Source organism: Gouania willdenowi, chromosome 13, assembly GCF_900634775.1.
Source record: "Gouania willdenowi chromosome 13, fGouWil2.1, whole genome shotgun sequence".
NCBI lineage: Eukaryota > Metazoa > Chordata > Actinopteri > Blenniiformes > Gobiesocidae > Gouania > Gouania willdenowi.
The window spans coordinates 21,100,795-21,126,028 of NC_041056.1; the positions used below are offsets into that span (position 1 = coordinate 21,100,795).

The 25,234-nt window shown below is 39.0% G+C and overlaps 1 protein-coding gene across 3 annotated transcripts in view; it reads right to left on the reverse strand.

The window, feature by feature from the left end:
- Nucleotides 1-9,504, reverse strand: part of grm5b (glutamate receptor, metabotropic 5b) — an 87,947-nt gene extending 78,443 nt beyond the window's left edge. Inside the window, exon 1 of one of the 3 annotated variants that reach the window (XM_028464381.1) lies at nucleotides 9,408-9,504. The gene's annotated coding sequence lies outside the window, so the exon portion shown is untranslated. Of the gene's footprint in view, nucleotides 1-2,975; nucleotides 3,168-9,397 lie in introns of those variants that run through there. The other 2 variants (XM_028464382.1, XM_028464379.1) reach the window with 2 other exon arrangements.
- Between the last annotated feature and the right edge of the window lie 15,730 nt (nucleotides 9,505-25,234).

Genomic DNA, 25,234 nt, shown 5'->3' on the forward strand with positions numbered 1-25,234 from the left:
CCGATATGATATCAGCCCGACTCATACATACTTTTAATACTTGTTTTGTAGCGTGGAATGTTAGAAAAGGCTTGATCCAGTGATGTTACATTATACTTTTAAAGTGCAAACAATTAAAGTTCATTGCAGTCATTTTTTACTGTCAGTATATGGTGGGAACAACTGAGGGCGGGAACAAAAACAACAAAAACTGATCGGAGCGCTTATATCGGAGATTTTAGATGCAGTCCGATAAAATCCAATATCCATTTTCTGGCTAATATCGGACTGATATCCGACATCAATATGGGATCAGGACACCCCTACTTTATACTATACACAAGACAGATAGAGCCCATTAACATGTCCTCCAACCTTGATCCTAGAGAGCCACAGTTATGCATGTTTTTGTTGTTATTCCTCATTAGCACACCAGAATTCAACAGATGTGTGATTGTTCATGTGCGCAAAAGCCCTGAGAACCAGACACTCCTCACCGAGGGAGGGTCGACCAATTCAAGTTTTTCATTTCCAATATGACAACGATATTGTAGCCTTGAGTGTTGACCAATACCAATATCAATTTGATCCGATATTAGTGCGAATCACACATACTTTTATTGCTTATTGTGAATGTTAGAAAAGCCTTGATCAAGTGATATCACGCATACTGAGAACAATGGTCAGCAACGGGAAAAACTGATCCATTTATTACTAACCAATAAGTTACATAGATTTTAACCTTAAACATAGGAATATTCAACAATTGAATAAAATAAATGAGAATACCCCTAAAAGTAACCTTAATAAAGTCAATAAAAACTGGAAAAATACAATTTAAAACTCTGAAATATAACTTCAAAACCAATAAAAACACAAAAAAGAAATGATTCTTTTAAAATGTATCATAATTCAAGTTGACTTATTTTTACTGTCAATATTTTATTATTGTCAGCTGCTCCATAGAAGTGCTGGAGCTGAGTGTGGAATAGACTGCTTGTATTGTAGAGGCCAGTAGAATACAATACAGTCTATCCATCCATCCCTTCATCCATTTTCTGACCCACTTGCTCCTTTTTTCATGGTCATGGGGTCTGCTGGTGCCTATCTCTAGCTCTCAGTGGGTATTAGGCAAGGGGAGAATAGGATGCCATTTCTTGTTTATATTTTTACTAATATCGAACCTATTCCGGTACCAATATCGGATAAGGATAAGAAATGTAAAACAAGCAGGACAGTGGCTCTACAGGACTGAGTATGTCGACCCCTCCAGGGAAAAAGCACTTTTATGCCACTTGATGTCAAACAAGAAGTGAGCCAAAGAACACACAACGACATTATTTCACAGACACGGTTTGGTTTGAAGTACAAACTATAGCAAACTACACTCCAAGGAATCTCTGTACAACCTGTGATGGATGGATGAATCATCACCTTGTTCTTTGTCAGTTTAAACAATGTACATACACTGAACGGCTTATGGATGCATATCAATATAATGAAATTCTGTCACTCCTTTGAGGCAAAGCTAAAATACCAATGCATGAGACAACCAGGGAAGTGTGAAAGCTTCCTGTTGAATACTGATGGCTGAAGGCTCCTTGTGGGAATGTCTCCCCAGTGTCAGTAATACGTGTGTAGTCTCTGTTGTTATCACAGATACCAGAAGCAGTTGTAACTTTACCTGCCACTACCACAATGGACAAGATGGGACACATGTTTCAGTGCCCTAAACAAGCTCTGACCTCCAGTTCCTTCTCCTGACATGTTGCACATGCAGCTTCCATTGACGCTCCTCCAACACCCTGGTTACACTTTTCATCAACCTAAAGCAGCGGTGGGCAACGTTCATCACAGCGGTGGCCACAAAAATGTGTGTTTGTTTTGATCGAAGGGCCACAGTACGTTCATGTCAGCATTTGGAAAAATGACCAATCTGAGCATTAAAATGGGAAACAACGAAGGGTTTTAAGAGGAATTTTGTGTTTTTCTGTCATTCCGTGTGTTTGTTTTGCATTTCTGTTGTCCTTTTGTGTATTTTTCCTGTAAATTCTATCTCTTTTGGAGTCATATTGTGTATTTGTGTTGTCATTTTGCGGGGTGGGGGGGTACTGAGTCCCTTTTGTGTATTTTTGTTGTTGTTTTGTTTGTTTGTAGTACTGTGGGTTTGGCATTTTTGTGTACTATTGTTGTCATTTTCTGTACTTTTGTATGTTTTTTTGAGTCATTTTGTTTACTTTTGTTGTCTTTTTAGGAGTTTTTTGTGTATTTCTGTTGTCATTTTGTTAATTTCTGAAGTAGTTTTGTGCGTTTCTGGAGTATTTTTGCTGTTTCTCTTGTATTTTACTGTATTTTTCTGTAGTACTGTCATTTGTTTTCTTGCTATTGTTTTGTGCATATTTAACATCATTCTGCATTTAATTTGGGGGCTGCATACAATTACACCGAGGGCCGGATGTGGCCCCCGGGCCACCAGTTGCCTATATCTGACCTTAAGTGTGATATGTTGTGCATCTGGCACAAACACACTGTGTCTGTTCAAGGAGACACAACAATGTGAAACATCACAGAGATGAACTGGAGCAGCGCACCACAATGAGCCCCGACCATAGCCTGTCTGTAACACACACACACACACACACACGCATGTACAACACGGACGGTTTTATCGCCAGCAATGTTTGCACAACATGACAGAAACACACACACACACACACACACACACACACACCATGCATGGATGCAAAGCGGGGTTTGGGACGCGCAGCTGTCTCACTGCGTCCTCCACTCAGCAGCGCAACTGGCGTCTTTACGCAGACACACGGAGACGGAGACGGATCAATGCGAGTCTGTCTGTCATGGCCAAGAGAAGAAACACACTCCCACATGGATAAAGGAAAACCCCTTCCCTCCCTACACCCCCCACCCCCCCCCACAGAACACGGGTGCGACAAAAACCCTTCAAACGCAGAATCCTCTACCAGTGAAACACTCACCTTGTGGGAACCCGCGGATGTGTGTCTGTGAAACCAGTAGCACAGCTCTACTGGACGGTGAGAGTAAACTGGCCGACTGCGTCGATGCCTTGTTGCAGAGTCCCAATGTCAAAGCGAAGCAGCATCCGTTCACGGTGCAGCCTCCTCCGTTTTCCAGTCACGCACACCTGAGCCTCCCTCCAAACACCTCTCCTCTCCTCTCCTCCTCTCCTCTCTTCTCATCTCTTCTCCTCTCCTCCCTCAGCTCATCCCACCTCCCCCTCATCCCACAGACACTCTTTACATCTTCATCATTACAAATATCCCACCATCACCAGCCTTCTGCTCATTTCCCTTTCTCTCTGTCTGCGAGTTACTACACAATGTGGACAACTTTAACCTGGTTACATTAAAACACACACACACACACACACATCCTTTAATTCATGTATCACACCTTACGTTTTAATTGGTGAGTTTAAAGGCTCAATTTTTCATTATTTGTACTGACTTGCTATTTATCTCTGATCTTGTGCTCAGAGCATTACAGTCAAGCCCCTGAAAATGTCCAAAAGTTTCTGACGCTTAAAGCTGATATCTGGAGTTTCTGAGAAGTCTGTTCTTTTAAAATGTAAAAAAAAAAAACCTAACTAGTCTTTTACTATGGTCTACTGCCAATGGTCATTCATATAATGTATATAAGTCCCGCCTTTGTCCTATAGACCCCTATACAAATGCCGTGATCGCCCAACCAATAGGCTTCAACGCCTGTTTTTGAGACTGTCAATCAAAGTGAATGCGGAACTGTGCACGGAACACAACAGCAAACAGGTAAATATGATTTTGGCTCCTACCTTACCTATAGACCTATATCAATGCAACCCGATGCAGCCTTGTTACAGTATGTTCCGCGATCCACATGACTTTTGGTAGATTGGCAGAGGTAGTTGGAGGAAGTGGAACTGTTTAGGGCGGGACATCGAGACGTTTCTCAGAAACTCCTGATATCGGCTTTAATGTCTCCACCAGGACAATGAGTTCTTATTGTAATGCTCTACCTGTGCTGTTTCAGGTTGTTGCACACGGAAGGGGATTAGGGCCCATTTTGATGGAGAAAATTATTTTAGGCAAATCATAAATTATGTCGAATGTCAAGATTAAAGTTGAAATTTCGGAAATAAAACTCAACATTTCCCCCGTTGAACGGTTTGCTCTCTCCCATCATGTCTGCCCGTGTAGACATCCTTCTACACCGTGCATAAAACCCACTTTATCCGTTAAGTGAAGAACCACAGGAAAAAGGTTGCACTCAACACGGCTGCGTCTCGCACATTGTTTTATTACATCGCCCAACGTGCAAAGATCCTCTATAGTGACAGACATCACACTCTAACACAGGATTGTTAAACATGTTTTAGTTCAAAACCACTAACACAGACTAAAGGTATTGTGGACGATGTCATTTTGGCTTCAACTTCCGGGTGGATCATCTTAACCATTGGTCCTCCTAATTGTCAATCATTTTGTTGATATGTCTGCGTAAGGCCGCTCGTGCTCATGCCTGGTGCACATCGGGTCCTTTGAAAATTGATTTTCACTTACCAGTGGCGAGTCTGACATAGTGGGAAAAGTGCAAATCTTCTTTTGGAAGGAAAGCTTGTATGAGCGATGCCAACTCCATTTTGTAAACAGAGCTGTGCACGAGGAAAGCTGGGCTCATGCACGCTCTCTCGCACACGTAGGCATGTGCAAAAGAGCACGAGTGTTACGCAAGTGCAGAGGGCGTTTCTTTTCTAAACTTTGGGAAAATCATCCTCTACACCTTTAAGGAAAATGTAAAAAAATGACAAACATGTCCTTGTTTTAACCCAGGACACAATGTATAAACTGTATTTAATTGTATAAATCACAGCTATAATATAGCATCAGGAAAAGATTCAGTTCAGCTAATTTACTTCATGTTTTCACTGTAATTTTTACCTTCAGTAAAATCACCATGAGGGCTGGAAGGGCTGGGTTTTGCCCACTGGCCTTGAGTTTGACAAGTCTGTTCTGAAGGCTACAAAATAATATAAATATACAATAATATTTGAACTTGTTAGAATATATTTTCAAAAATATTAGATAATCATGCATGTTGAATGATCTTCAAAAGAACGAATAGAGGGAAGTATGTAAAGACAATCTGAGACACTCAACCATTAACACAGGCATTCACTCCTACAGGCAGTTTAGAGACCCCAATTAACCTCACATAGCAGTCATATATGAATAATGTAAGTAAAGCCATACACATTGGAACAGACTGTTTCTCTAAAGGTACATTAAAGTTGGGTTCCTATGTGCTTTGAAAGAACTCCCACGGAACAAATCCCAGGGACTGCATTGACGTGCAACCATCAGTGTGTAATTTAGCATTAGAAATAACATTAACACAAACCGCCCACTCCCTCCTTTCAGTTTCTTTCTAAAACAAAGATGATAATCTACTGTCATTGTGTTATAACAATCCATGTGAATTATACCAAAAAATTCAAATTTGGCAGGTACTGGTTTACTTTTATTGATAATAATTTTTTTTTCCAACTCTAAATTTCTTCTTTGTTGGGCTAACAGTTGCACTTCATATTTAGATTAGTTGCACTATGCATCGCATTGTCCAGTAATATAATAAATACTGTAAAAAAACAGGCTGTGACATGTTTATTCAATTGGAATTAATGTATTACACAGAAAAAACTAGGGTTTGGTTCCCAAGTAACTTCAAATCATTTAAGGACATTGAAATGAAACAATTTTTGTTGTTTAAAGTCTATTTTTGGTTATGGATGGATGGATAGATGGATGAATGAATGGATGATGGATGGATGTGTGGATGGATGGATGGATGGATGTGTAGATGAATGGATGAATGCTGGATGGATGCTTGCATGGATGGATAGACAGATGAATGGGTGGGTTGTGTGGATGGCTAGGTGAGTAGATGAATGGATGGGTTGGCGGGTGGCTAAGTCAATGGATGGATTCCTGGTTTGATGGATGGATTAATGTGTGGATGAATGGATGGATGCCTGGATGGATGGGTTGGCAGGTGGGTGGATGGATGGATGGCTGTGTATATGAATGGATGGATGGATGCCTAAATGGATGCTTGCATGGATGGATGGACGGATGAATGGATTGGTTGGTGGGTGGCTAAGTGGGTGGAAGGATGGATGAATGGGTGGGTTGGGTAGATGGATGGATGGGTGGATGGATGTGTGAATGAATGGATGAATGCCTGGATGGATGCTTGCATGGATGGACAGACGGATGAATGGGTGGGTTGAGTGGATGGATGGATGGCTCGGTGAGTAGATGGATGGATGGGTTGGCGGGTGGCTAAGTCAGTGGATGGATCCCTGGTTAGATGGATGAATGTGTGGATGAATGGGTGGATGCCTGTATAGATGGGTTGGCGGGTGGATGGATGGATGGGTGTGTGGATGGATGGATGGATGATGGATGGATGCCTAAATTGATGCTTGCATGGATGGACGGACGGATGAATGGGTGGGTTGGGTGGATGAATGGATGGCTAGGTGAGTGGATGGATGGATGGGCTGGTGGGTGGCTAAGTGGGTGGATGGATGGATGAATGGGTGGATGAATGGATGCCTGCATGGATGGATGGATGGATGAATGAGTGGATTGGGTGGATGGATGGATGACTAGGTGAGTGGATGGATCGTTGAATGGATGGTTGGATAAATGAATGTGTGGATGAATGGATGGATGCCTGCATGGATGAACAGATGGATGAATGGGTGGGTTGGGTGGGTTGGGTGGTTGGATGGATGGATGGATGGATTTATGGATGGATGGATGGATGGTTAGGCGAGTGGATGGATGGATGGATAATGTCAACAATACTCCATCTTAGAATGGTGTTTAATATCTTTATATTTAGAAATAGATGTGGTAAAATTGACACGGAAAGAACATTTTACTACATTTATTTATTTATTGTCTCCAAACCTATTTAATCACCCTTTAAGGAAGACACTGTTACCAAACTATAAGCACACTGTAAATGAGGAAATGAGAAGGATCTGTGCATGCTTCCACTCACACACACCCACATTCACAGAGGATATCACACTGGGACTGTTGCACACACACCTTTGCTTTTGTTCACATGCATATCTATATCCATGTCTTCACATAATAAACACCACACACTGGCACTACAGCCTATGCTAACACCCTGACAGCAAGATATTTGGGGTTTTCACATAAAACAAGGACAGGAAAGAGTGAAGGAGGACTTAAACAGACTGTTTGATTTCTCAAGTGTGATTTTTGCATTTAAAGGGCACAAAACAGTTTTCATGTTATCGCTAAATGCAACAACATACCCAAAATGTTGCATCCACTGAATATTTTACAATATTATGTCCATCTTAACATTAAATTTGGCATTTTAATGTTACTTTTAGCACATTCGCGACCTGCTTTTTGGAGACCATGTGAAGTTTCCTCTGCTAGGAGTTACATAGCATCAACATTATTATCATTACACCAACTACTCTCAAAGATTCCTCCATAGCAGCTCATTGTAAGAAGACTTCAGCTTATGGATATTCCTTATTTATGCTTTTGTCACGTCACCCACCCACAACTAGTCACAGACAAGTGTTGTGACAAATTCTGTAACTCGACAAAATGATGGTCCATGTTTACTTGCGAGCTTCAGAGCCACCAAAGTCAGCTCCCGTAACTGAAGCTGGAGCCATAAAAACTCTAAAGCTTTAGTATTAACTATAACTATTCTATAACTATAACAATTTTTTGTTCACCCTTCACCTACAGCCTGAGCACAGACAGCGAGCTGTCAGGCTGTCTACTTCCTCATCACTCATATTGGGTTCATATTGATAAGGCTGAATTCCCTCGCATCTGAGCATGGAAGGTGACCTCCATCTACTTTGTGTACTTCTTCTCAGAAATCAAACTTTCATGTGCTCCGGACGTATTGTTTTGGTGAGCTGAGAGTTCCTCCACTGACGTCACATTCAGGCTGCTGGGATTTTCGCGGCGGCGCCATTGGCAGAAGCCAAAATTACGATAATAAATACAGATTGCAGAGAAACCGAGCATCTTTTTGTCGCTTTTATTATTGAACATTATTTTTCATAGAATTAGATGGTGTTAAAAACATGATATGTCAAAGCTGGTGTCATGTTTAAAAAGTTTATTTGAATACTGCTTTTTATTTGTTGTAATCTGTAATCTATTTTTCATTTACAGAATTAATAATGTAATTTATTTTATTTATTTATTTATTTATTCAGTTTATTTCCGACATGGTTACATTCACTTTTTTTTTTTTTTTCTTTTTTGTACATGCCGAAAAAGGAGACGAGAGAAGCAGTTTGCTTATCCGGGTCCCGTCCCCTGTTTTACCATCGCAAATTTACATGGGTTTACATGTCTCTCTGGTCAAACATTCTTGAGTTGAACAGTCCTTTTTTGTGTATTCTCATCTCATCTCATGCTTTTAATACTGAGAGTAAAATGCATTACTCATTTGTTTAAATTGTTAATTGTTTGAGGGTGGGAAATCATCAATTGTAACGTATAACATGCCCATTGATGGTCAAACTTCATAGATGTGTGATTCTATCTACAGTATCTATCCCTGAGGGCATTTACAATTAGAGGCTCCTTGTCCATTTGTGGGCTGTAAGCAGAGTCAGATATGGTATAAAGATGGATGGCCGTCTGTGACTCTACAGCCAGTGTAGGATGGAAGCGCTGAGCATCTCTTGCTCTGTCTCTCTCCTTTGATCAGACAGAGATGTGACACGGTGGCGCAGCGGGATAACGATGCAATGCATGAGATCGATAACATTTGAAGTTTCATAGTCACAGCAGTAAGAACCATTAACCTATACAGTTTTAGTTTTAGCTCAGAGCCCCTCAGAGACCTGATCATTAGGACTAAGGAGATCGATGCAAATCCAATGGAGACATACAAACATATCTGACCATGTCACTGCTGCTTCATATTTTGCAGAATAAATGTTGCATGCTTATGTTTCCCTAAATTAAAAAATAAGGTTCGAAGCTTAACTTTTGCAACTTGCACAAACACTGGCAAATTTACAAAATCCTAAAATAAAATTAAAAAAATTGTGGAAATTAAAAAAATAGAAACTATGCAATAAACTAGGGCATTATTTTGGAGACATTTTGAAAGAATCATGTGTGGATGAGAAATATTTTCCTAACAAAGGTTTGGATAATGCTAAAGTAGGTCTATGATACAGATAATGGGGTTATATGAGGAAGTGTCTCCCTTTTTTTGTAGCAAGCCTCCATCCTCTGTAAGTGCCAGAAATGCTCCTAGTGCTGCCCCATCCTGGACCAGATCGTTTAGAATAACAAGGATCTGGACTCACCATGGCTTACCTTATAGATCGCAAGACAGGCGTTTCCTCCTGGAAAACACAGCATCTCCTACACGTCCATCAGGGCATCATGCTCACGGTGCTTAATCTACTTTTTCACTATGGCAACAAATGGGCGCCCTTTCCTCCTCCTCCTTTTCCTCTGTGTGTCTCCTGCTCCAATGAGGAGGATCCATTCGTGGGTCAACCTCTCTCTCTCTCTCTCGCTCTCTCTCATATGTGTGTGTGTGTATGTGTGTGTGTGTGTGACTATCACACCTACCTCTAAGATACCATCTGGAGAGAGATACTAATAGAGAGGAGCCCTGGAAGAATGAGAGAGCGAGGGAACGGCGTAGAGATGGAGAGTGTGGGATGGTTGCGGGGGTTTTTAAGCTGGGCCACGACAGAGTTGGGATTAATATGCCAGCCAAGTGCATGTGGGATTAGTGGACCATTAAAAGAGCATAGACACAGACTGACACAGGCACACACGCTGCAGACTTCAGTGCAGCTTTAGGCGATGCACTGATAGCCTTACTAACCCTGGACTCCATCTCCAGTGGGCTCCTGACGTCTCTGAGCCCCCTTTTTAGTGCTCATATGCTCCCATAACAACACGAATGAAAGAAAGCATGAGTGGATGTGTGCACTTGGTAAAAAATAAAGGTCCAGGTTATTCACAAGTGGAAAAATTGGATTACCAAGTATCACTCATCACTGGTCTGACCACTACCAAGGATAATAATGCATCAATTTTATATAGCGCTTTATCATAGACACTCAAAGACGCTTTACAGAAGTAAGGCATTATTCTTTCACACTTAGTGGTGGTAAACTACTATTGTAGCCTCCGACCACCACAAACACTCACTCACACACTACGTTCATACTAGGCAATGTAGGTGAAGTGCCTTGCCCAAGGACACAATGACAGATACCACTGGAGCAACTGCCACCCCACTGTGGCACCTGGAATTCTGAGTGGTCTCCCATCCAACTACTAACCAGGCCCAGACCTGCTTAGCTTCCGAGATCTACCGGGATCGGGCAAAGACAGGCTGGTCAATGGCAACTGATGTGACCTCAGGGCCACAATATCTACATTTATGTAAATATTTAGAACAATTATCAATCTAATCATTATTGTCTTTTCGTGTGCATATTTTGTTGGGTTTTTGTGTCTTTATCTGTCATTTTGAGAATATTTGTTTTATTGGTCCTTACATGTAGTTTTTTGTGTTCTTGAATTTTTTTTTACATTTTTTGATATTATCTAAATGTTTTTGTAGATTTGTGTTTTTTTTTTTTATTATTATTATTCATTGTGCATTTTTCTATCATTGTTGTTTTGCGCAATTTTGTTGGTCTTATGTCTTTGAATTCCTTTTGTATCTCTGTTGTTGTTTCATGTGTTTAAGTGGTTGTTTGTGTGTCTTTTGTATGTTTTGCGAGTCATTTTGTATAAATCTGATAACGTTTTGTGTGTTTTAGTGGTTACTTTGTGTACCTTTGTTGACATTTTGTGCATTTTCATCTCATTTGGTTTGTTTTTGGAGTTTTTTTGGGGGGCATTATGTTGGGCTTCATAATTCTTTCAACTTCTTGCAATTTTTGGGGGAACTGTTATGAGGGCTGCACAAAATCAAACGGAGGGCTGCATGTTTGTCTATACAAACCGCTAAATATTTTCAACTGGAGTCAATAGTTTCAATGCTTTTTCTTGTACTGGCCAATAATATCTTTTCAAATGTAAAACCTTTGTTAGAAAATATAATCAGATCTGTGTGCATCATGCTTTTTCTCTGAATTTATTTTATATTCACTTAATTTTCATTTCCTATCATGATCTTTCTTTCATCATGTTAAAACACATTCATTTTTTGATGACTGAAAAACCCGTTGTTGGGAAGTATGTATGAATTCATTTGTTGTACTTTTTTTGGCCAGAAAATATCACAAATGTAAACATAATGAATAACACAATAATGCAGGAATTATAACCTAGATTATTTGTTTTCATTTAAAACCAGTTTCATTTTGTCATGTCACTTGCGGAGGTTCATAAAGGCAAACCCCTTTTGATGATATTGATTTGCCAGAGAGCATTATTTCTGATCGTACTTTTCCAGACAACATTGTATAACAAAGGTTAAAGTGAAAAGATGAGAAAGTTCCATGAACTGCCAACTTCTCTTTATTGGCAGACAACATGTCCAGTCACACTTTGAAACAGCCTCTGTGATTGGTTATTGACACAAGACTCTTTTTCAACAAATTAGTTGTAATCTGTCTTGTCTATGAAAGAAAGTGTATTTTAAAATATATATTTCATCTAAATGAGTATCCTTGCTTCAACATGAGTGGATGGCTGATTACTTTCACATTCATCAGATTTAAGTGTTCAATAAGGGAGAATAAAGTCTGCAGCCCAGTGGCCCTCGACTACCTGAGTCTGGTGCCTCTAACATAACAAATTATTACTTTATCATGTAAGAAAGTCAAATGGGAGGGTTACTGCCTGCAGTAGACAAGGTCTGATATTCTCTCAACAAAAAGTGCACTTGCTGTTCTTCAGAAATTGCACAATGTTCAAATTTGGTATTTTTCCAGTTTTAAAGGCAGTTTAAATAACTCCCGATGTTGCACAGCATACTGCACAGCATATTTTCTTTCTTTTTTTTAAATCTTAACCTTCTTTGGCTGGCTCCAACAAAAGTCAGTAGGTTTTCACCTGTTGGACTGTTTTTGGTTTTTTATGGATCTTACCAATGCTTCAAGATATGACTGATAGTGTCAGTGCAGCAGCTGTTCAAATGTTCTAAATACTAAATATCCCTAAATATCACGTGACTTTACATGCCTGTTGGCATGTATGCAAAGTGACCTAAATTACTTGTTGAAAAATGCATTTGTTGATGCAGGTGAATCAAGAGAGATATTTCAATATGACAGTGATCTTGAATTGTGCTTGAGTAAGTTTAAGACTTGGTTTGAGACAGATTTAATGACAACAACAGAAGCCATTCAACTTTCAAATCCATGCAAGTGCATGCGCATTGCTTCAAGAGTCAAAATGTGCATTTCCATATTTTAAATGTAGTACAATTTTTATTGCTTTTTTTTATTGTTTATTTAGTTGAACATTATCATTTTTAGTTGGTTTATTTTCTTAATTCCACATTAAAAAAAAAAAAAGAAAAAAGAAAATAGCTGGACCAACTTAAATGAATTCTTTCAATTGTTAACGCCTAATTGAGTTTCTGAAATTAAGTTAATCATTTAGATTTACATATACACATTTATTGACATTGACTAAACAATGTTTTGCATGATTCCAACTTAAAATGAAGACAAGTCAACTCAAAGTCTTCAGTATTTCCAACGAGCACCAATGAGCAGTTATGGGTCTTGCTCAAGTGCCCATATAGTGAGGACCCACGGTGGGTTTTTGTTTCCTTAATTTAAAAAATTACAGTTTTAAGTTTAAGAAAATGTAAAACAAAAAAAAAAAAATTCCCAGATCCATTTTGGAGAAGGTGGCAATGTCTTGACGTCAGACGCACAGCAACACGAGAAACCTAACTGATACAGTTCCACCCAAATGACAATAGCAGGTTGTAGAATATGCCTTCACTAAAGCCAAAATCTGAATAAAACTCACTTAGAATTTTTAGTTACTTCGACAACCGCTGAAATACAATTTTTAGAGTGCAGAGTAAAGCCAAATGGGAACAGTCAGTGGATACCAGCTGTTATGTTTTTCCTCTGTTTGAGCTGAGGATTGTTACTGCATCTGAAATAAACTGCAAATCTTAAGTCTTTCGTAAGCATCAGTGAGAGTTTGTGTGCCTGTGACTGTCTCTGTGCTATAGGCATGTGGCCTCCAGTGCCTTGTAACAATCTATATATATAATATAAATAATTTAGCTTTACTTGAAGTTTTATTACACTGTCATTATTATAACATGACACCCATCATTAGCATGAATAAGGTGTCATGAAGGCTGTCATTAAGAGTTGTTTGTTACCATAACCCTAACCCCTAACCCTAACTCTAACTCTAACTGTAATCCTACCTAATCCTAACCCTATCTGACCTTCTCCCTTCTGCTTCTCAGAGAAGGCGGTTTTCTTGCTTTTCTTGGACGTGGAGGACATCTACATGACTGGATTTATGGTAGCAGGGATGCTGCTGATTGGAGCGGGCAGCTTTCTGATCTATCGCGAAGTCTGTGTTACGTTGGCAACTGTTTTGGGAAGGCTGCCAGTCAATTCTGAAGGGTGGAGCAGAGCACTCAACACTCAGACTAATGTGATGAACAAACTCAAAAGTAAGCAGGAGGCTATTTTGGAGCGTTTACGCGGGATTGAAACCAACTTGGAGAGGCAGAGTCCTCGGCTTGCAGTTTGAGTCCACATTATTGGATTATACTGCTGGAGACCAAAGACTCAAGGTTACCAAAATTGTGCTAGCCTTAATCGAAAAAAATTCACTTATCATCACGCTATTCCACCAACCCCCACCTGCCCCTTCCCCTTTCGGACGAAAATGTTTATTCATTTTAGTCCATTTTAGTCATTTCAAAATGTGATATTTTTAGTCTAGTTTTAGTCAATGAAAACTCGAAAAGGTTTTAGTCTAATTTTTGTTAATTTTTTTTTTTTTTTAAGTACTATTAGTCTTTTAACATTAATTTAGGTCAATACCTGTTTGAAAGTGGAATTAGGATTTACAGGTTGTACTGAAAATTTAAGTGTGGCTCCTTTAATGCTTTAAGGGAATGAGAGCCGCATGTGTGAGTGGGAGTGGACGAGCGGTAAAGCCAAGAGCGAATGACTTAATAAACTCTATTGCGCGTATGTGTGACTAGTGACTGCAGTGGTGGGCGTGACCCAACAAGGCATTGCTGATATATGCTGATATGTTTTTTTTTTTTAGCTTTTGACAGACAGGTTACCTGCACATTAGGAGGAAATGTGCATTTTGCATGTCTGACAGGTCAGTCACTGACGTTTTTTTCCAGTCTCGTCACGTCAGCAAAAACTCAACCATGTATATCGTCATGCTTTAGTCATAAAAGAGCCGAGTTAGGCTCGTCACTGTCTCGTCACCGTCATGACAAAAGGGGCGTCAACGAAATCATTGTCATCATCGTTGATGAAAACAGCACTGTTTCCTCCCCAATAGGGAAGTTAGTTTAAAGCCTGCTTTTTCCCCCTCACCTCTCCTCCTGTTGTTCTCCCACTTTTCATCTAAATACGAGGCGCCTCCCATCCCCATGGCGACCCACAGTTCTCCCGTTCTTGTCCTCCCATGTTATATGTGATTGTCTTTTCATGTTTCTTTGGACGGTGTGAGGGCTGACCCCGCCCACACACTGGAGAGCTGTCACTCATTCAGCTCCAGGGTGTAACTTCCAGGCTCCACCCCTATGGCCTGAACCATGGCAGGACATGAGGGGAGATCTGGGATGTCAATTTAAGTTGATATTATTTACAGTTTATACATAATTTGCTAATATTATTTGTCAATGTGTTTTACTTGCCAAATCTTATTTGCTTATCTAGATTTAGCTGATTTACTTACCAATTAATGTATCTAATTATGTCTGTAATGTGTCAGTCAAGTCACCCCCTTCATGTTTGGTCTGATCAGCCAGCTTAAATGTTCCCCCTGTGTGTCATTTGGTAGGTCTGTTAGGTTGTGTCATGTTCAGATGGAGTTCAGTTTGTTCCTTCTGTTAACATTTGATTACTTTGGCCTCATTTATTTGGTCATTTTTGACTATTTTTTTGGCTAAATAAAAGCCGTAAACTTGAATTGCTTTGGTGTGTTTCCTACTTTGACCCTCGGTCCCTGACCGTAACTGAAATGTTTGTACAGCACTTTGTGATTTTTATCTGTGAAAAGTGCTTTATAAATAACTTATTAACCCCTAACCCTTCCTAACCCCAACCCCTAACCTTATCCTTTTCCTTAACCCTACCTAACTCAATTAGATCCCTCCACCTAACCCAAATAAATGCCAACTTAGCTACAAAGGTGTCATTATTTAGCTAAAAGTGTCATAATTTAGTTAACGACACTTAAAGAGTGACTAAAGCCCTGCTTTCTCCTGACCTGCCACTAGGAGGGAATGTTAAAAAATGCCTTGATTATGGGTGGGGCTCTTGGAGCAGTTAAGACACGCCCAGTCTATACTATAAAATCTCCAAAGAACAAGCTGTGCTATGTTAACTACTGGAGCTACTCATTACTCAATATACTGTAGCTCTCTATTCACTCTTCTTTTAATCCAATCTGTTCACCACAGATTGTAGAGCCCACAGGTGCTAGTTTGTGTTGCAAGATGGTCCCAAAACATCGTAAGATCTTGTTCCAAGCCAATAGCAAAAATCAGTTGTAATAGCCGGGTTTCAACCCATAGAGGGCATTTTACAACAAAATATGCCAAATTGAAATACTTTGACTAAAATTTTGAGAGTTGGACCAGGATCAATCAACAGCATTACTTCATACCCTTTGTATTCAGCAGGAAAAAGTGGTTTGGGGATTTAGTTATTCTTTGATGACAGACTTCATGGCACCTTATGTATACTAATGGTAGATATTGACAGCGTAATGTCAGCCTTTATGTATAAAACTTCAAGCAAAGTGTCACCAAAATGTCTTCTATGATTTGTATTAATCTGTGAAACTTGATATCAGCATCTTCATCTTCGTTGAGGGAACACAGATAGATCATTTACATGGTGTTTATTGACGGTTTTGCCGACCAAGTTCAATGCTGTTTATTTTTATTTGTTTTTTTTAACTCCATCCTTGCAACAGTTAAGGTTTCACTTGTTGATCTCCACATTCTGCATCAACTGTATTTCTACAGGTAAAAGCAATGGTAGGCTGGGAGAAAACAGGCATGGTTGTGTCTGATGTCAAAGCACATCATATTTGTGATATCCTAAGTACAGTTACTTAGAATGAGTAGAATGACACGACGATCCAAGGTCACACTTCTATGACAGCCCTTCACTGTTGTAAAACAGAAAATCGGCAAGCAACCAGTGGATCCGCTCGGCATGTCACAATTCATACATGTCAACCTCCCTCTCTCTGATTCTCTGTCTCTCTCTCTCTCCTGCTCCCTCGCTCACGAATGGATTAAGCTCATTAATCAACTAAGGGAGACTTGAAATTTGATTGATGCAAATTTGGATCAATAAGTGAATTAATATTGATGACACTGAGGCAAATCGATGACATGTTATCTGGCAAAGTGTGTCGACGGACAGTGAACCGCGCGGGATAATATGATAGATGGAAATCATTTAGTTACTGTCATGTATCTGCATAATCTGACACTGATGCTGTTAAGCAGGGTTAGCCACTGAGTAATGTGTCACGCAAATAATGGTTCCCTGATTAGAGAAAAACGAGATTATACAACAAACAACACAACTAAATGGACCCTTTGAAACACGCAAGGACTCTGTGATGTGTGCGTTTGTGTAGTCATGTGTGTAACGCTATGCAAAGGGATAAATGCATGCTAGTAAATCCTCCATAGGTTAAAATCTCTGTTTGACACACTCCTCCACAAATCACATGCGCGTGACACTCAGAGTCACAGTCTGTGAATCGATTCCCCACTGGCGTAACAAAATGACAATGACAACCATGGGTGCCTTCGACACATGAATGATTTATAAGGTTGTCACTTGCTCGTCATGTATTTCCATGAAGTTGAAACTATAAACTGGAAAAGTAATTCTGTATTGGGCTCACAGTACCTCACCATTGCCTAATAAGATACACGCTTCATTGACCAAATGAGAACTACATTCTAATGTTTATTGATCATTTCGTTTGGAAAGTTTGTAACATGTAATAAAATGTTTACCCTCGAGTTCACTGTGCTGTCTTGTCTTTATCAAACACATTCTCCTCTTTTCAGTGTCTTCAAGTTATTAACAAAACCTCTGAGTTGTAGCAATTTAGCAAATAACCTGTTTTAATATAGTGTCAGGGACAGAAGATATACTAAACAGGAAATGTGTGAACAATATTTGAGGGGAATAGGCTTTTTGTGTACATAGAAAACGTCTTCGATCTTTGAGTTTAGCTCATGAATAATGGGAGCAAAAACAAAAAAGTTGCATTTATAATTTTGTTATGTAATATTACTTATTGTCTTCTGACAAAACTTTATATTTAAGTGTTTTTAAGTCAACTGAATGCTGTTTAGGTTTAGCCTAGTTTTAGTTGACTTAAATAAACCATATTGTGGTACTACAACAATTTTTGTTCATTGAGAAACTACAATAACTTTTGCTTCCTATGGTAATTTACTGGTATTGAAATGTTCTAATTCCCCCCACAGAAAGACCCTGACCACTTTACATTAACTTGCGACTTCCTTAAAGTTAGTAAATAAGTGGACAACATTTTTTTCAAATTTTAATCTTTAGGAGCATTAATGTTTAATTGTTCTCTTTTTCTTTCTTTTTTGTTTTTCATTTACTAATATGCATTTTCGTCATTTTTTTTTAAATTTATTTATCTTGTCTTAAAAAATGTAACAACAATAATAATAATGATTATAATAATTTAATAAAACATTTAAAAAATAAAACTAAAATAAATTTGAAAAATAAAAGGAAATAAATAATTATATATATATATATATATATATATATATATATATATATATATATATATAATTAAAATAGAAGAAGTATTGTTGATATTTATTGAAAAAACACTGCGTTTGTTGGACGATGAGTAAACGGATGAAGAGGCAAATCATCAAAAAAAAAAAACCACATCAATGAAATAATTATTTCGTATCATTTCAATATTTGTTATTCGAGTAACACGTTATCCTTTTTTTCCATTCTTTGCTGTGTACTGCTCATTTCAGTTCATGAGTCAGTTTAAACTAAAATCTATAGGAAGGCTGTAGGAAGCTGGGTGCATACCAACTAGAACCAGCCTCATGACGATGCAAACTGTCAACACAGGTTGACGTGCTGTCACTGCGTCTCTGACTGCAATGACACTCTGCAGATGCGTGTGGGCTTTAGCCTGCAGAAATAAGAAAACACAGGGAGAAAATAGACCTGACAGATCAGCCTTTAATGTCATCAAATCTCACTGGTTTTCATTACTTCTTTATAATGAATCACAGAGATTCACCATTTGTTGATTTTGTGATTCAAAGAGTTCTGTCAGTTGTTTAGCTCAGATTTAGTGACTACAACTTAAATATTTTAATACAGTTCATCAAAAAGTAACAATCTGAAACACATGAAATATTAAAAAGCCACTGAATCATCTGCTTGTGCACTCGGGATTAGAATGAGTATCGATGTTACTGTTTATGGAGGCTCCAAACTGATGGACGACACGCATCAAAACTTAACACAAACACACTTTAGACTACACTACTACACACTGCAGGTAATCAGGACAAATCATCTTAACAGTCAGAGATCTGTGTTTGATATTTAATCAGATAATTACAATATTTGTCAGGCAAATCTCACAGTATTGTACTGAAATGTCAAATTATTCAAGCATGGCAACACAATTTCCTCGTATTTTTCGTGCTGCAGGGAACTAATTGTTTTTGTGCTGCATGACATGACATTTTTAAACACTGCTCAGCACAAGTCAGTCCATTTTTCCTAGCGTTGATTATAAATCTTTGCTTTGTTCCTTAAGTATTGACACAAATTTCCCACAGAAAGAATCTCTTCTACTATAACCAACCAGTTGGCTGCTGTACGTGATGGTCTTTTTGCCAGCCAGAATATGGATTTTAAGCAGGTAGACGTCCTTCTTTTGAATAATACCTTCAGGGATCAGGCCTAAGTATACTATCTGTGGGTCTTTGGGAATATTGCAGCCAAAAATCTTGTTAAGAGTTTGAATAACTTTGTCCCAGAAAGATTGTATCTTTGTGCAGAGCCAGAAAATATGTGAGTGGTTGGCATTCAGAGTTCCACATTGCCTCCAACAGATTTGAAGTGAACTTAATAGTTTGTTTTTATTTCTGTGGCTTAACAAAAAAAAGCGCAGCAAATGTTTCCACCCAAATTCTTTTCATCCTCTGGAGCTTGTAGATGTTTGTTGTGTTTTACACATAGAATACCAATCACACTCTGACACAGTTAGACCGAGTTCAAATTCCAATTCGGCTTTTACGTAGAGTGAATTACAACCATTCTGTTGCTGTAAACTCTTGTACAGTTTGGACACAACCCTTGAGGGAGTATTTGTACTGTATATGCAGCAGTCAGAATCCCGATCACTTCACTACCCTCTGCTGAAATTCCCGGTTTCATTTCTGTGTTTAAAAAATGCCTGAGTTGTAGGTATCTATGTACAAACAGCTGTTATTGCCTTTTAATTCCACCTGCTGACTGTATTATCCATTAATCCAGGTATGAATCTAGGAGTCTGTGAGAGCCAAATTAGAAGTTTACTATCGCCTCCCAGATTATACTTTTTAACAACTTCAGACCAAGTTTCATACGTGTCTTCCAAAATGCTTCAGTTAGTTGTCTAGTTTCTTTTCCTTCTAATTTAGTCTTGGGTTGAAATGGTAATAATTTTAACTCAATCTGTTTTCATTTTGCTTGGTACTCTGGGGAGCACCAATAGACAATATATCACATTTGGGCCACGAGATAATATTCTCAAAAATTTGGAAGTGTTAAAGAGTCTTAAATTCTACCCTCGGTCTTGCACCGGCCCATATGAACCAGGATATCTGTTTATCCCATGCAGAAAATTGAGATTCAGTGAGTCTGTATCTAGGAAGCACATTGATTTTCACAATTTCCATTCTTGAACTAAAGTCTAAAACTAGTGCTGACCATTTTGTCACATCTTTCTGTACATTATTGTTTATGATGTTATAATTCACTTCATATAGTTTACTCAAGTCTTGTGTTAGAACCACCCCCAGATATCGTATAGATTGTGCTTTCCACTTTAATTTATAAAGTTGTCTGATTTCTTTACTGGCTTTATACATTATTGGAAGGATTTGTGTTTTGTTAATGTTCACTTTATAACCTGACATCTTGCCATAGTCATCAAAAATTGACATCAGTAGTGGGAGAGCTGTGTCTGGCTTCTGGAGGTAAGAAATAATGTAATCTGCAAAGAGCCCTATGACGGGTTCCTCGTTGGCTATAACGATTCCTCTCAATTCTTAATTTTGTATAATAGCTTGAGCTCGTGGCCTGTGGTTTGCTTGTTCCTAAAGTGTACAGAAGTAGAACAGGAGGCAGAGCATTCAGCTACCAGGCTCCTCGCCTTTGGAACCAGCTCACAGTCTTAGTTTTGGAGGCTGTTACTCTCTCCACCTTTAAAGCTAAAGTCAAAACATACTTATTTACTAAAGTGTATATTGTATAATAGCAATAACCTGAAACGGCCATGGTTGCGTTTGTAATGGCCACAATCACTGACCATTACACGTAACAGTCAACACCTGAGACCATGACGTGCGACAGTTAAACTCAAAACCTACTTATTTGCTAAAGCATATACCGTATAATAGCGTTAACTTAAAGCGGACAGGGTCTTGTCTGTAATGATCGCTTAGATCATTACGTGCACACAGTACAAGACAAAGTCTCGTCTGTAGTGGTAGCATTTCAGACCATGGCAGACGCCGCAAGACGTTTGACGTTAACCTAGCCACTAAAAACAAAGCCCAAAACCACGGGGGCAGACCTGCTAATAGTGTATCATGTTTTTCTGCAGTCCGTACCTTCTCCTCGCCGTTCTTTCTCTTTTCTGTTTCAGGTGTCTTGATGCTGGAGCAGGCAGTTTCTGATCAATGGTTCGCGGCTCAACTAGTCTGTGACACTCAGATTACCTATCCTTCTATCCGGTTCTGTTCGTCCTTCTGTTCACTAACCCAACCAGTTGAAGTGGATGGCTGCCACCTCTGAACCTGGTTCTGCTGGAGATTTCTATGTCTAAAAAAAAAAAAAAAATAGGGAGTTTTTTCTTTCCACTGTCGCTAAATGCTTGTTCATGTGGATTTTGTTGGGTTCTTTCTTTCTTACTATGAACTTTATATTTTGTTAAGCGCAATGAGATGACTTTGTTGTAAATTGCGCTACATAAATAAAGTTGAATTAAATTGAATTGAATTAACAAAGCAAATGAGGAAGGGCTGAGGCAGCAACCCTGGCGTGTGCCTCTGAAAAGATTAAACTTTCTAGATACATGGTTGTTGATTTGAGCTATAGGGTCTTTATTGTCTATTGGTCTGATTGAATACACTTGATGAATGTATTGTTGAAGCCAAACCTCTCCAATACTCCAGACAGAAAGGGCCAACTAACTCTGTCAAAGGCCTTCTCCGCGTCAAGGCTTACGAGGGCCGCTGACAGGTAATGTTTAGTAGTTTGGTCAATAATATGAAGGGTCTGTCTGATATTGTCCTGTGTTTGTCATCTTTTTTGAATCCGGTCTTGTCTTCATTTAGTAAGTCTAATTAGATGGATTATAGTTGTCTTGAAATTATAGATGTGAATAATTTATAGTCTACATATAGTATAAAAATAGGACGATAGGATCCACAGCATTCTTTATTTTTGCCTTCTTTTGGGATGACGGATACCACAGCCTCTCTCTCAGATGGTGGTGTTACAGTTTTGTTGAGTGACCAGATAAAGGAGTCAAGAATAACAGGAGCAATGCCCTCTCTAAAGATTCTATTAGGAAAACCGTCACTTCCAGGGCATTTATTCGTTTCCAATTTTCCTATTGCAAAGTCCAGTTCTTTCTTTGTTATAGTTGCTGTAAAAATATTGTTTTGTGTTGTTCCTATAGATGGGAAATCTAGCGTTAATAGGTACTGTTTAATTCTTTCATCCTTAACTGTTTCGGGTTGCGAGTACAATGATTCATAGTCATTTGTAAATATTTCATGAATTTCATCAGGATCCTGGGTTATTCTGTTGCATAGAGGACTTATAATACTGTGTGTTGCATGTTTATTTTGATGAGACCTTAAGCGTTTTGCGAAAATTTTTGTTTCTCTTCTAATGCATCATGTAAGTTGTTATCCATTTGTTCTTTAGGCTCCTTTAAATGTCCAAGCAATCCTTTGTCATTGTGTTTTTGGTATCATTTCTCTAGATCTCTGATTTTTTTTCCTGCAATTTCTCACAATTCGCCCTCTTCTTGCAATTTAAATACGTTGTTCTAGATATAAGTTTGCCCCTCATTAAATACTGCTTTGATAGAGTCCCATAGTATTGTTGGTTCTACTTGACCATTATCATTGTCCTTTATACAGTCATGAATTACTCTCTTAACCTCCTTTAGCACAAATTCGTTGTTTAAAATACCAAAGTTACGTTTCCATCATGTTTGTTTGGGTCTGTTGCTCAAACTGATGGTGATGTAAATTGCATTATGGTCTGAGACGTCTGCAGTTTCTATTGCACACTCTTTTACTCTATGTCTATCTATGTTGTTCATTAAGAAATTGTCTGTTCTTGAGTGCACCTGGTGAACAGCTGAGTAGTGAGTAAAATATATTTTCTCTCGTATGGAGGTTTCGCCAAACATCAAATAAACCTGCTTTTTCAATTAACACACTGAGATCTCTTGATTTAACGGGTCTGTGTTGTCTTGAACTTGTTGTGTCAACAGAGTAGTTTAGAACTGTGTTCCAGTCACCCGAACACACTAAGATATCCTCAGACTTTGATGTTACTGTGTCAAATAATTCTCTAAAGAAACTCCTCTCGCTCTCTGGTGGAGCTTATTCATTTACAAATGTGACCACTGTATTGTCTATCGTGCCTTTTGTAATCATATATCTGCCCTATTTATCTGTCTTCCCTTTAATAAAGTCAAAGTTAACAGAGTTAGAAATAAGAGTGGCAACTCCTCTTTTCCAACTGTTCTTGCAGGAAATGAAATAGGAATTAGAATACCCAAAGTTTGTTGTGTTCTTGACAAGGCATATTGGTCTCCTGTAAAAATATGACTTGCTAACACCTTACTCCTCTTTACTGGGTTTTTTTTTTTAATTATGTGAGCCTATTGTGCTTATTTAAGGATGTCAATGTGAGAGTATACCCCCTGAACTGATCAAGAACAGTATTTTGAACAACAAAACGTGTAAGAAAACAGAGAGCACCCAGTCTTGAAGGTGATTAAAGAGCCAGATAACATGAGCTCTACCATCATATTAGGCCAACTTTTACTAGATGATAAGGAAACAGCTTCTCCCTGGCACTAAAATGTCACTGATGGCCTGCATTTTAAATTAAAAAGTGAATTGAAGTTACTGTTCTGAATCAGGCAAATTCAGTCTGCGGTCCTTTACTTGGCGTGAAACTCCTGCGGTTTGTTCCTCGCTCTCTGGGCAGACGCCGACCCTCTATCCCGATCACCCAGTACTTGTTGCCTACTTTACAGCTCCCGGAGCCGCTCCGCACCGCTGCTGGGCTTCTACGCTCTCGGTGGCTCCCTTATTACCTCCGCTGCACTGGAGTATGTCCGAACTCCGGTGGTCCAGTGGATCCGCATGCTCATGTTGGGTGTTTCAAAACAGATAGACTCCTTACGCCTTTTTACGATCTCTGCTTCATAGTTGTGGTCATAAACAGTGTCCTGTTGCTCAGCTGTATTTTCCCCTTCTTCCACGCTTTTCCCGGTACCATCTCCTTGCTAGTAAACTCCTGGAAATTGATGATTATTGGTCTCGGAGGAGCCTCTGATCTGGGTTTCAAGGCAGGTGAGTGGTGGGCTCACTGAATCTTTAAGTTCATGTCTTGGGGTAATAGCATCTCTCGCCTAAGGAGAGTCTTGATGAATTGTGAGACTGAATTTCCCTCCTCGCCCTCGCCTACTCCAAATATACATTTATTGTTTCTTCTTGACCAGGATTCTAGATCAGTTACTTCCTCTGAAGCAACTGATCTCCCAAGCGGGAGAAGAGCGCCTCCGTGGCCTCCGCCGCCTCCGCCGCCCACACTTAAACCTGATTCACCCGTGACTCCGTTTCGCCGGTTCGGTCAGACAAACCCTGCACGTCGGTAGTTAGTTTGTCGAGTTTGCCATTTAGTTGATTTCTTGTCCCAATCGGTTAATTTCCAGTCGTAGGTTGTCCCCCCTTCAAGCCCTCTTTTAGCTCTTTTATCACTGTTATGATATTGAACCTATGGCCATTTTTTTTAGCTTAAAGGCACAGTTTGAAGAGAAAGCCTGAAGAAACCCTCACAAACCTGGATTTATAGTAGAGTAGTTTTGACAAAGATTGTGATTTATATTGCCATCTAGTGCAAGCTGCTCTGAGTTTACTGAGAGGTCAGAAATCAGAACCATTCTCTTTGGCAGCTTTCACAATGTTACGACTGCTATGTGTATGAGTACAAAACAGACTTTTCCTTTCTGCACCATACTGTAATACTGTGACACCTAATATCAAATAAATAATTTAGATTTTTAGTTTTAGTTTTCTAAGAAGAAAAATCACAAACTTTTTTTAGGTTGACACATTTGTATAAAGCATTTAAAAATGTGAGAAAACTAAAAATACGGTACTAACAGGGCTGAGACCCTGCTCTATGACCAATGGATGACCAATTGTGCATGAATAACACATGCATGGACACAGCTATTCTAGTCTAATGTATGCATAATCCCACTGCAACACGTTTTTATCAAGTAATAAAATAAAGCATAATCATACACATAATCATCAGCTATATGTCTTTTTGTTATATATTCAAAGGGGAAAATTCACTTTACAATGAGTGGCTTTACATCAAATCAGCTCAGTCCATTTATTTTGGCATTTTGAT